Source organism: Acanthochromis polyacanthus, chromosome 10 (genome assembly GCF_021347895.1).
Source record: "Acanthochromis polyacanthus isolate Apoly-LR-REF ecotype Palm Island chromosome 10, KAUST_Apoly_ChrSc, whole genome shotgun sequence".
Lineage (NCBI taxonomy): Eukaryota > Metazoa > Chordata > Actinopteri > Pomacentridae > Acanthochromis > Acanthochromis polyacanthus.
The window spans coordinates 15,338,034-15,348,267 of record NC_067122.1 but is presented as its reverse complement, the minus strand read 5'-3'; the positions used below and the strand labels follow the sequence as shown (position 1 = coordinate 15,348,267).

At 40.6% G+C, this 10,234-nt stretch overlaps 1 long non-coding RNA gene across 1 annotated transcript in view; it reads left to right on the top strand.

Moving 5' to 3' along the window:
• Nucleotides 1–877: 877 nt before the first annotated feature.
• Nucleotides 878–10,234, top strand: part of LOC110951699 (uncharacterized) — a 33,358-nt gene continuing 24,001 nt past the window's right edge. Inside the window, exon 1 of the long non-coding RNA XR_007944882.1 lies at nucleotides 878–5,633. This is a non-coding gene — a long non-coding RNA (uncharacterized LOC110951699). The remainder of the gene's footprint in view (nucleotides 5,634–10,234) is intronic.

Genomic DNA, 10,234 nt, shown 5'->3' with positions numbered 1-10,234 from the left:
ACAAGGACCACTCATTTATCTCCAAATGAGATAAATAAAGTACGTACAGTAAGATATTATCTGCATACTCACACAGTCACATGCAAACCGAGGCCCTGAAAGCTTTTCAAGGGAGCACGGATAAAACACTGGCTATCTCTCTCACTCCAAACACTGAAACTAAGAAGGAGATTTGGAAGCCTGCTGACTCAAATCCCCCTTATTTTAGAACTCCTACACCTCGTCAGGCTCATCGGGGCACATGGGTTTTGACAAGAACAAACTGGTCCTGCTGGAGAAGGGGAGGTTGTGCCAGAACCTTACAAGGTAACTCCCCGCTGCAGATTCAGAGGAGAGAAGTTTTCTATTATCAAGGACTCTCCCTTAATGATGAAAGTAAACAACATGAACAAGAGTGTTTAATATTTCATAGCCCACCCACAGGTGTTGCGGTGTGCAGGGAATAACACATACATCCACACATAGCAACGCAGCGCTGATTAAGATGAGGGTACTGTCCCAGCTGCAGTTGGCCGGGTCTCCTGTGTATGTGTGCATGTGTGTGTGCGTGCGTGTGTGTGTGTGTGTGTGTGTGTGTGTGTGTGTGTGTGTGTGTGTGTGTGTGTGTGTGTGTGTGTGTGTGTGTAGGGTCTTGAACATATTTGCTGCCTCAGTCCTTTTTTTCTCTCCACCCTCCCTCTCTCCTTCACCCTCTCTCTGTGGTGATATATGGAACATATGGGAAATTATTGTGGGGTTATAAAGGGCTGTTGACTTCAACAGACATGCAATAAATTACGCTGTTTGTGCAGGGGAGGAAAAACATAAGCTGTTTAGGAACACTTAGTGCAGATTTCCTGTACGGACTTAACTCCCTTTCTGTCTTTCTCACTCCTTGTCTTCTTTTCTAACTTCTCCTCTTACCCTTCAGTCGGTTCCCTCCGTCTCTTTGTGACTCTGTCTCACCATTGTAACACAGGCCACAGCACAATCTCATTCTGTTCTCCTTGTTGGTGGCAACACAGTGGGATATATCCACACAAATTACACACATAAAACTCGTAAAGCCTGGAAAATATTTTAATAGTTTCCGCACCCCCTTAGTGGCAACAAGCTGCATGTGCAGAGCTGGTGAGCACCACCAACATTATTGGTGCAATTAAATGTGAAGCACGAGTGAGGAACATGGGGGAGTGGGAGCCCAAAATGGCTGTAAACAAGGAAAATGACACTTGACAAGTTGTAATTTATGGACGTCGTTTCAAAGGGAAGAGACTCACCGTTCCTACACTGGCAGAGTAGGGAAGAATAAGGCACAAGGATCCAGGCATTAGAGAAACTATTCACAGAATGTTAGTGCATCAAAGCCACACAGAGACAAAAAAGGGGAAAGAGAAAGCTGTGACTTCAAAGTCAAGGCATGATGAGCAATGCAGGGAGAGAGGGAAACCGAGAGAGAGACAGGAAGTGTGTGTATATGTGTGTCAGAGGGAGGGAGAGAGAGAGAGAGAGAGAGAGAGAGAGAGAGAGAGAGAGAGAGAGAGCTTTGCAGGATGATAGCACCCAAAGCAAGCACAGGATGGGGGAATGAGGTGGGGGGAGGCCCCTGGATACAGACGTACTCTCCTCATCTCAAAGAATCCTAAATCATACACTCACACACTCACAGGCTGTCTGGGGAGGAGACGCCATTAAACAGAATAGAAAAGGACTTAAGCTCTCATACTCCAACCCCATCTAGAAACAAATCAGCGTCACCATTTACGTGTTTACTATTTTCCCAAAATGAGAACAAAACTGAACCAAAACAGTCACTGAAAATAGGCTTGCTACAAAAACTGAAGATGCTCTCATGCTTGATGAAAACGTCCAATGTATCCTTCAACAACAGCAGTCAAAGTCAGATGTGTATTGTGATAGTTAGACTTGTGTGTATGTGTGTTTACTAATAAATGCAAATATACTACCTGAACAAAGTCAATATGCCTACTATTCCTCTAGCTTAGAGGATCATATAAGTTGTTTGTGGCTACCCTCTAATACAATCCATAGGCATATACTGATGGCACAGTTGAATAATGAATGATTAACCCTTTTATGATGTGACTTGTGTTGTTTGTTGTGAATGTTTGTTCAGGTTTGGGCATATCATGGTTTGGGTTCAACTTTAACGTTAAACTTTAGTATCAGTTTCACTAAGGTTGCAGAGTCTTTGTTGTCATCATTTCATTAAAATGATAAACATGGAGTTTCAGGTTATGGAATTAAATTACAGATTTAGTTTTATTACCATTGCACACGTGCTAAGACAGCAAAATGCAATTTAGCATCTAAGCAGAAGCAGAAAAAAGACAGTAAAGCGTATTATAAGCAGTATGAGTATATACATATTACAGTATTAACAGAATGGACAATAAATGTTGATTTTAAATGGAAATCAATGGTAAATTGTACATTCCACAAGCTTTGCCTTTTTTCCCAGCAACATTTTCCAACATGTACTGAGACTGTTGTGTAACCCCACACTGCGCACTTGCCCAGATGTCACTCTGTACAGTACGGAAGTGTGGGTTCCTGGTCTTCTTCTAGTCATCTAGCGTACATTGTTAAAGTCACATGTATTGCTGACCCATCCATCCACCCCGACCCACTCACTACTGTGGACTTTTGACATCATGTCCCTTGCTCGCTTGGTCCCATCATATTTAATGTGACCACCAGAAGCCCTTGTCATGTAAGTAAACAGGTGATGCTTAACAATAAAACATAATGATTTGTGGTAATAAACTGTGTGCATATGCAATGTATAGAGTTTTGTTTTAAGGGAAGACTGTCTCCAACATACAGAATACCAGTGTACGTTGTTGCTAAATTTGTGCCAACATGGTGTTTTGAAACGTCTGGTTAATATTTTTGTATTATAAATGATGTTATAAGAACATTCCAGGACATTCTGATGTTTATTCAGTGTTAAATCTGAATCAGTGAGCCCCCCATTTAAACTTTTGCATGACAAAAAGGTTTCTTAGAATTCATCTTAAAGTAAGATGCCATTTTTAACCATTTAATGATGATTAGAGTCCTTTTTCTGCACAGCACCCAAGCCCACTATTCAACAGCTCGTCATTTTCTTATCTGCTTTTCAAGAATTACATTCAAAACCAAACGAATAAAAGGATCTAATGCATGCAGAGCGCAGTAAGATTATTCTTCAAAGTTGGACCTGCCAAAGGCATTGAACAGTAAAATTGTTTAATTTTAGAAAACTGCAGTCACTTTACTTAAAAGAGCTGCCTGTCTCATATGTGAGTCATTTGTTTGCACAGAATTCCACACTGGACTAAAGGAAGCAAAGGAGATTAACGAAAATCTGAGAGTCTTCACAGCAGAAATGGAAGACCCTTTGCCACATAAATACAGAAGTTAAATTTGCAGTGTTGATATCCTGTAATTTTCAAAATGACAAAATGCTTGTCTGATGCACTAAGCACCTCCAATTGCAGCTCATTAACTCAGTCAGGGGGAAGCATTCTACAAGCATGGAGAGAAACTATTAAAATACTTCCATTAACTGGAAGAATAAATATCCTGGTTGCAGCCCAAAAGTGTCTTCATTTAGGCTCAAATGTGAGATATGCCGTTGCTATGGTAATATGGCGATGGCTGTAGCCCTCCTCCCAGCTGTTGGTGGGTTTTGTGTGTGAGGGAGCGAGAGTAAAAGAAAGAGGGAGACTGTGTGACTGTGTGTTTGTGTGCGTGCACACATGCATTGATGCTGCCTCCGTGCTGTGTTCCCCCTTTCAGTCTTCAGAATAGTGTCTCTACTAATCCGTGAAAGTTGCGGCGCTCTGAACCAGTGGCCAATCCTTTTCCCACTGAACCAAGGCCCAGGGTCTGCGCTCTGCTTCACACTTGATTGGTCCCTCCTGTGGCAGAACTCCCCTCCCTGCTGGGCGTGGGCCCGTCCCCCTCGCTGGGCTGCTCAGCGCTGCCTAATCGCCTTCTCCCCACCATAATTACCAGCGCTGAGCCCAGGACTCACCAACACACACAATTAAAGTCTGGCCAGCCCATCCTCACCAGCCCTCACACATCCAGCACTTAGCACCGGCCCAGAGACAGGCCTAAGACCAGGCCCAACTCCACCAACAGAGCACCTGTTCATGCCTGGGATGCCCCGCAGCACTGTGGACTTGGCTGGTGCTGCTGGTGGGTAGGATAAAGAGAGGGAGTTGGCAGCTGTGCTGTTGTCCTCCTCCCCCTGCAGTGGAGGTGATGTGTTTATTTGGGCTGGGATGCTGCAGTGAGAAGCTGTGAGAGGTAACTATCTCCTTGTTGTGCTGTATAGAGTACCAGAGAATCCACCCTGCAGAGTCAGAGCCCTTTGATATGTGACCACTTCAAACCAACACATACAATGGAAGCAGTCAGTTGTGGAAATAGCCCAAGTTGATGTTGTGTGGGCAAGGTGAGACAAATTTGCTTTGCTCAGAACCAACCCTGTACTTCATTTTTCTCCTCTGTGTATTTTGAGCAAAGCAAATACAACACTTATTGTAAATCCCAAACATTGACAATCCTGCAATGTGTGTAAAATCAGAAATGGAAATACTCCCACTTTCAATTTGGTTGTGCCCACAAGGTTCCTAAATTTCAGACTATTGCACCATTGGTGAGAGCATATGGGACTGGGCAGGTGAAACGCAGTGACCTGGCAAACAGTCCAAAGACAGATGAGAGTCGGGTACACGTCAGAAGGCACTGGGTGTGCTGGCACAAGCAGTACCCAGAATGTGGATCAGACAGACACCCAGCACTCGTTAGCTTATTACTCTCTTATTAGGAACATTTTTGCCTTGCATGGATTGGCAGAGTCCTGCTAGCCACCCTCTTCACATGGCCCAGGCTCTGTCAGAGCTGATCAAAAGACATTTCTTCACATCTCCAGACGCCAGGGAAAAAAAGAGAAGAAAAGAGGGAGAGAAGAAAAGAGCCAGAAGGGGGCATACTGCTCTCTCTTTACTCTGGTCTTTTAGTGAATGAGGACTTTTCACAATACCTTCTCCTTTTTCTTTTTTTTTTATTTTCCACTGGCAAAAGAGAGAGAGAGAAAGAGAGAGAGAGAGAAAGAAAAAACAGCATTTCCCATCGCGTTTCGCCAAATTGTTCTTGCCATATCAAAAACAATTATCCTCAGGTGAAGAATGCGCCTGCAGAATTACAACCATTCCAGAGGGAGAAAGAGGTCTTCACAAATCTGACTGGCTTCCAGGCAGCCAAGACCCCCTCGAAGTGGTAATGAAAAGTGTAACTTTAGCCTCCCAGCTGTACGTCTCAATCCATAATCCTTCCCCAAAAACCTCACCGTAGAGCCGCCTACCACTCCCATGGTGTTCCCAGCCTGTGCCGGGCTGGGCCTGCACTGATTTATGTGGCAGTCCTGTGTCATACTCTCAACCTGAAAAGGATTTGCTCTCCTATATTTACCAGGGTGGTAAGGGCAGCCCTCTGGAAACACAGAAAGCCCAGACTCCGGGCCTCACTCCCAGACAGTCGTTTCACAACTCTGTGCCAATAACGTGGACATTTTGGACCTTACCAGAATCAGATGAGGCTCCAGTGTTTCCATAGCGGGGTGTTTTAGCAGTGCAGAGGTGAGTGTCTGTGTCTGTGTGTGTGTGTGTGTGTGTGTGTGTGTGTGTGTGTGTATGTGTGTGTATGTGTGTGTGTGCGTGAGGAGGGGTCTGCGACAACACACAGTAGCTATGTTAGTACCTATATGTGTGAGCATGCCACAGTGTTCTGGGTTGGTGGCTCAGCCTGTGAGGTGACATCAGGCCCACAAACCTCTGAAATGCAGAGAAAGACAACACTTTAGCATGTTTAATTGGCAAAAACGGATTTATTGATCTTAGCGCGATTGCATAACAGCTGCTGTTTCAAAAAATGAAACTGTCCATCTCAATCACATACGGTATATTCATTTGTATTTCACCCTAGGAAAGTCTTGGAGGAAAGTGTTAAACAGTCGTCTCCTGGTAGCCCAAGCCAACCGCTACTGTGAGACACTAGATTAAAAATGGATTGATTTCCAGTGAATTATTCTGTTAAATTTGAAAAAGAAGATGCTAATTGGTAGAATGATAACTAATTGATGACGCGAGTGTAAATTGCAGCTTTTCAAAGAGTTAAAAGACATAAGAAAGAGCAGTCTTAAGCAGGTCTGTCCATCACAGGTTTTTTTTTCTCTCTTTGGTGCAACGGACTCGAGTAAAAAGTACAGATTGTGCTACTTACCCATACAGTGTGACTCAGGTTCCAGTGAGGGCTGAGAGCGGAACACGTGTTAGTAGATGAGCTGTTGTGGATGGCGGTGGTCCACTCTGCCACTGTGCATCTACTCCAGTCAAGTAAACAAGCCAAGGTGACCTCTGGACAGCTGGGTTTATACATCCTGTGGTTGGTTGTCTACGTAGTATGGCAGTGGGAGCAGCGGGTGGTTGACGCAGACTCTAAGAAAGAGATCAGCTCATCCTACTTTATGTGTGTCTGTGTGTGTGTGCGCGCGCACCCTTACTTGATGTGCACGCACATGAGTGTCGTATGCCTGTGCATTCATCTGTCAGTCATGTGGTTAATACTAAACACCGTTTGCTACAATCGGTGCAGGAAATGAAAGCATTACTGCTCAGAACATGCTCAGCTCACCTGCGTCATAATCCACATTTTACACTGGATATCGTAGCTAATGTTTCAAATAAGACATCTTGTTCCTGCAAAATTTCTAAAGAAATTGCCGTTACCATCTCCGGGGCCACAATTTCAAAGAAACGTGGCATGACCTGAAAAAGACATTTGGACCAATGCAAATGCAGACAAAATGGCCGCTGTTGCTAAGCTAGCAGAGGAGGAAGAAGATGGAGCTGCTGCTCCTGCTGTTGCTGATGCATGAAAGCAGCACATATACCGTTGGATTTTCGGAATACTGAAGCTCACAGCGTGCTGAAATACATTTTGTCCGGTTTGTTTCTGCAGCTCGATGATGCTCTATAAAATTTTACAGATACACAGTATGCGCTGTAAAACACAAGTCATTCTCTATAACAGCGGTTTCCTCTATGCAGCTTCTAATCAACTTTTAAAGCACATTTTATTTAGTTTTCTTCACTTAGGAGTTTTTGCAGTTTTTACAGTTTATAGAAAAATAGTGTAAATAAAATAACAGCACACACTTCAGCGGAGCTCAGTTTTAGATTGAGTGAGTACATAAATATTTTCAGCTAGAATTGTGACTTAGGAGATGAGTAAAATGTGACAGCTTCATATGAAAGTCTGTTTGAGTCTTTTCAGTTGAAAGCCTTCATAGTATGACACAAGGAAAGCCTCCAAAAAATGTTTTTATCTTTCTTTTCTCCCTGTGCATTAGGTTAACTTTGGGAAATCATGTGAGAGATAGTTTTCTTTTAAAGATAAGATTGGTAAGTTTCTGCTGCAGTACAGTTTCTCACTGATCGCAAATTTTAAAGCCTAGATTGGGGAGGTGAATATATTTTACAGTCTACACACACATATTGAAAGTTTCTTTTCTTTGACAAGTTGAAAGAAAGAAAGAAAGAAAGAAAGAAAGAAAGAAAGAAAGAAAGAAAGAAAGAGCTTTAAAATATTATCTAAATCAAAATAAATTAATTGAATTTTTAAGAACCACTTCTTTATCACAGCTTTACTATATTACAGTAGATATCTTGACAGAGCACCATTTCTGTTAGTAAGCAAATGTTTCTTGTTTGCACTTTGACTGCTGTTGACCTGCCGATGCAAATGCAATACAAAAGATTGGTAAAGAGCTGAAGATGTGTGTTTGTGGATGTGTAAGTGTCCTGATAAGTAGGAGGGACACTGCTGACAGTTCAATGTCCTCCTTGCAAACATACAAAAAACAGATGGTGGCCTTTTATTTTGCAAACTGAGAGAACTTTCACGTGTCAGTCGAAGGAAAGCATCTGATTTAAGTCTCTTTTTTTGATCAAAAACTCTGGTTCTTATTTATCATTGCATATTATTTGATTAGGATGAGAGGCTCCCATTCTAGACAATGTCCCTTGAAGAAATAAAAAGACTTGAAATAAGAGAATCTTGCCAATTATATACAGCCTTGAAACAGAGAACTAATGAATTTCATTGTCTTTTGATGCTGCGCACTAAGTTTTGCAATTGTAAAAACAATGGAAAAGAATTACAAAGAAACCTATAAACAGATGGCTTCTTCAACAAACAGCTAAACTAACAAAAAATGTGCATAATTACTTGCTGATTGTTCTCACAGTTACCATTTGTCTGACATAAGCCGGAAAACTTTTCAACAATTCTCAGATAACTTCTTTTTCTCCATCTGCTGGAATTAAGATAAAATCCATAATGTTCTATAAGTTTTTCTCTTTTGTGGAGAGTATTTGAATGTGTGCGAGAAGTCAAAACCCAGTTTATGTGCACTTAGTGTTTGAAAAATAATTAATTTCTACGGTCAAAGTTTTAAAAATGAGCTTTGTAAGCTCACTATAATTTTTTGTGCTAATTTCAGTAGTTAAAGAAGTATTGAGAGCTTTTATTTAAGCATTAGTAAAAATACCACAATTTTAAAATACTCTGTTACAAGAAAAAGTCCTATATTACAAGTCTGACTTAAGTAAAAGTATGCAAGTTTTACCATCAAAATGTATTTAAAATTTAAAATCAAAACTATCCATTACACACTAACACAGTGTCGTATTTTTAAATGTTGTGCGGTTTAATTATTATTACTGATGCATTAACTTGCAAGCAGCATTTAAATCCTGCAGCTGACTGAGGCAGAAGAGACTAATTTACTATCTAACCATTCACTGTGTTTTATATCATTCATTATATCCTGATGGCATTTTTAGGGTCTAAACTGCTCTAGAGTAACTATCGACTCCAGCTGTCAGATAAATGCAGTGGAATAAGAGTTGCAATAAATCTCCTTCTAAAATGTGGTGGAATCGAAGCAGAAAGCAGAATAAATACATTTTATTATTTAGAAATTCAAATAAAGTACTTCAATTTGAGCTTAAGTACAGCACTTGGGTAAACGTACTTAGTTACTTTACGTCACTGGCTAATTTTATATTGTATGTGTTTTTAAATAAAAATAAAAACATTGGACATATGTTGTTTTTATTACTGCTTCATCTTAAATTAGTTCTCTTTTTTTAATCAGTCTATGCACTGGATCAAGCCTATTTTCATTCAGTCGTTTTGCATTTTGAGGTTTATTTATTACAAAAAGCAAAATTAAACAAAGCAAACCCCCGTGCGTCTCAACCTTAAATTACAGTAGCGATATCAAATGAAATATTATTTGTGCTTCTTTGATTTCACATAAATTACAAACTCAGCGATAATGGAGTTGTACTTATTTGAAAAATGAAAAGTTCAGCTTTGAACGCTTTCACCTTCATCTTAACATGCTGATTCCTTATTTTGATGTTTTTACTATTAGTGAAATAGCAGAAACTTAAATGTTTGAAAGTAATTATTTTCACACCATCAGTCCGTTATTTAAAGGGAGCAATAAAAAAATAATGCCGACTGAAAACACACTCTTAGAATTATAGTAATCAACAGCTAAAGGGTGTGTTTGTGCAACGGATCAGGCTCTAAATTCATCAAATACAAAGTTTGTTTTGTTTTGTTTTCTTCTGTTTTGTACTGCAATAGGTCTTCTGACTGTTTTGAGAAACAGTGATAATGATCATAATAATGATGCTGATGATAATGGAGACCGAGAGTATTGTGAACACAGCATCAGGATCTCCTAAGAGAATGCATTCAAGCAGGAGGCCTGCTTATATCACAGAGGGCCCCATTTTCATTTTGTTGAGTTAAATTGATTCACCTGGAGGTTCCGGCCACATATTTCTTTGAATGTACCTTAAATTAGCCTGACCATAATTCTAGTGCACAAAAGAGACATGTCAGAGTCACATCAGTGATGAGAAATAAATAGGGAAAAGGGTTCTGTGGATGTTCTTCAAAGGAGCTCCAATTTCACACCATCAAATTAAAGCACCTTTATGTTAGGGCTCATGAGTGATATTCCTGCTTTTTGGACTGCAGGCTTTTTCTTTGACATATTTATAATTAAGGCAATCTGATTTGTAATATTTGGAGTTAAATTAATCAAAGTGATATGCAGTTTTTGTGAAGGAAATAAACAATTACCCACTAATTAACTGCT